This window comes from Eptesicus fuscus, chromosome 20 (assembly GCF_027574615.1).
Source record: "Eptesicus fuscus isolate TK198812 chromosome 20, DD_ASM_mEF_20220401, whole genome shotgun sequence".
In the NCBI taxonomy this organism is placed as follows: Eukaryota; Metazoa; Chordata; class Mammalia; order Chiroptera; family Vespertilionidae; genus Eptesicus; species Eptesicus fuscus.
Window position 1 is genome coordinate 36,256,581 of NC_072492.1, and position 3,361 is coordinate 36,259,941.

Consider the following 3,361-nt stretch of genomic DNA (forward strand, 5'->3'; position numbering starts at 1 on the left):
TCATTAAATACAGGATAAAATGTGTGAAGGACTGAGAATTTTCGATAAAGAGTTAGGGTAAGAGGGGCGGAGTCTGGCAGGGAGCCCCTATTGTAAGAGTTTGGGAGACGAACTGCCCTCCCCTCCCCAAAGGCTCTGGATATAGTTAACATTGTTGTTAAATCACCAGGGAGAGGAATGAATAAAACAAAACATATCCTTAGATGAACAAACAAAGAGCGTAGTTAAGACACACTGCGTAACACCAGCGCTGACTCCCACTGAGCTGAGACTTGACTTCTTTGGAGAAGGCATGAGATGAGGTCCAACTTTGTTAGTACAAACTCGTGTTTTAATTCCTGTTACTGGCTGAAGGAAAAGCCTAATTTGATTATGTCTTACTGTCCAAGTTAAAGTTGAGAAAGGAAGAAAAAAAAAAGTCCCAGACTGTTAGCCTTCTGATGATGATGTTAAGGTAAAGATTCACTAGAAAACTGATTTTAAATGCTGTGTAGACTTTAATAATAGTTTATTCCAATGAATGTTTCCTTGCTTTCTAGTTGTTAAATATTAACCCACACCCAATATATGTTGTTTTAAAAATATTCTATATACCCTTAACTTGCCACAAATATCCATCCATCTTTTTCCTATTTTATGCAGCTCCTTGATTTAATGTCCTTTTGGTTCTTGATATAGCTGTCCAGTTTCCTATTCGGAACTCTTGTTTCTAGTTGTTTTGTCGTTGTTTTTAAGAAGTATGAGTCAGGCTGTAGGCCTGACTGTAATAGTAATTAAAGAGCCGGCTTGGCTCAGTGGATAGAGTTGCCAGCCTGCGGACAGAAGGGTCCCCAGTTCGATTCCGGTCAAGGACACATACCTTGGTTGCATGCTCTCACATCGATATGTCTGTCTTTCCCTCTCTCTTCCATTCTCTCTAAAAATCAGTGGGAAAATATCCTCAGGTGAGGATTTTTTGTTTAAAGTTTAAAATAAAACTTTTTTGTAAATGTTTCTTTGGCATCTGATATATTCTGGCCTCTGAAACCTAATTTCCTCCTCGCTGCCCATTTACACAACAGTCTGTGCCGCTGGGCGGGTATTGGTGAGCCCTCAGCAAGGTCTGAGGATTGCTCTGCCAGAGAACAGCACACTGATTCCAAACCCGTTGTAATAGCAGCATGTCTCTCCTGCAGCTCCAGCCCTTCCTTGGTGTCTCTAGATTCTATAGCAAAGAGTTCTGATGCTACAGTGCTTGCTTCCCCAGAGCCTTGGCACATAACCATGAAGACTTTTTGCTGCAAAACAAGACCTGCTGGTCTACTTTATATGCTCAAATAGTTGTTTTAGGCTCAAAATGGTCAGACCCTGGCGTGTATTGCAATAGCTATTGTAACTCACAAGCAACTTTACAGAAGAGGCATCAAACTCAACTCTAAACTACATTTTCCTTCCCTCAAAATTCACTTCCAAATTTTTTTATTTTTATTTTTTTTGCGCAACAAAAATTTGACATAGTTGTAAACTTCCTGTTTGGTGTACTTTGTCACTTAAAATACTTGAATCTACCCATTCCCTAGAGCCAGCAGAGGCTACATCCCTGTCACTAAAAATAGATCACTGGGATTTCCTTATGTCACTATACCATAACTTGCCCGAGACATTCCCTTATTTGGCATTTGGCTTATTTCCAATTCTTCACTCCTATAAATAGCAGCACACGAACATCTTTGCACAAATTACATTTTTTCCCTTTTGGGTTATTTCCTTGGGGTATATTCCCAAAACTGGTATTAGTGGGTCAAAGGTTTGAAAAGTTTCATAGCTCTTGCTACCCACTGCCAGAATAGTCAGTCTCTGGGCGGACTGTGGTGTATTTGAGCATTTCAAATGTTCAACTGGGTTTCCCACGACATACAAGATTAACTCTCCTCTTCTTTTATTCTTGCGTAATCTTTATTCAGTAGGGGAGGGAGTTACAACATTTCACATAAATCAAGGACAAAGACAGAAGCACTCCTTCCAGAGCTAGGGTGGAGCTTTTTTAGGCTAACTTGAGAAAATGCTGCCCCACCAATGCTGGGATGGAATGGCTGTATTCCAGGCGGAATAGAAAATGACACGCAAGGTCTGTGAAGTGGTGTCAGCTGGTGATACCCGAGGCTCAGATAGTTTCAGGGAGAATGCAAAGCTGGCAACGTGCTGAGTGATCAGGAAGACTTGGTAGAAAGGGTGGAAAGAGAGGTCCAAAATGGCATCGCTGCCTTTGGGGTGATGGCACCAGCAGCGAGAGAATGCCCTGGTTCGGGGCCTTTGAGATTCGGGTTATCCACCATTGGGAGGTGACGTCTAGGAACTGTGAATACGGAGGAACCTTGGTCTCCTTGGTTTAAGAATCAAGACCAAAACAAAACAAAAATAACCCACGGAGTCATCCTTACCATCTGATTCTTTGAACTAATAATAGTGATGATGATGATGATGATGATGACAATGGTGATGATCAACATGTACTAAGTACTTACTGTGTGCCTGTCACTTTTCTTTCATTGATCTGCGATAGAAAGAGAGAGGGAGGGAGAGATAAAGAGGCATCAATTTCTTGTTCCACATATTTATGCGTTCATTGGTTACTTCTTGTATATGACCTGACTGGGGACCGAACCCACAATCTTGGCGTATCAGGACGACTCTAACCAACTGAGCAACCCGGCCAGGGCTGTGCTTGCCCCTTTTCTAAAGGCTTCACACATGTAACTCATTTCCTTCCCCAACAACCGTTGTCATCCCCTCTTTACAGATGAAGAAACAGAAGCAGAAAGCTAAGAAACTTCCTCAGGTCACAGAGCTAGTAAATGTCTGAGCCAGATTCAAACCAAGTCAATTGACCACGATGCCTGTGCTCTGACCACTACGCCATACGTACAGCCTCAGGTGCTGCAATCGAAAATGGCTCATACATGGTTAAATGATGCACTAGAACCAATTTTAGGTTCTTTTAAAAACTTATGAATGTTTAAAATTATTTGTTGTTTTCTACTCATCTAAATTGAAACAAAGGGTTATTCAAACATGTCTTATTTAAATGTAAACGATAGTGTGTGTGTGTGTGTGTATATGTGTATATATATATATCAAATATGATTTTTAATTGCCTAAGAAAGAATGAAAGGCAAAATGACATGAAATCATGGGTATTTTTTTTTTCTTTCTACATTTCTATTTTTCTCAGTTTACGGATAATAAGCATGTTACCCTTTTCCCCCTACTCTTCATTTTGAAAAAAAATGTTTAAATGCAATGAAATTTTATATACCCTTCATCTGAAATAAATCACCGCCCTGGCCAGTGTCGCTCAGTGGTTAGTCGACCAAGCAATCAG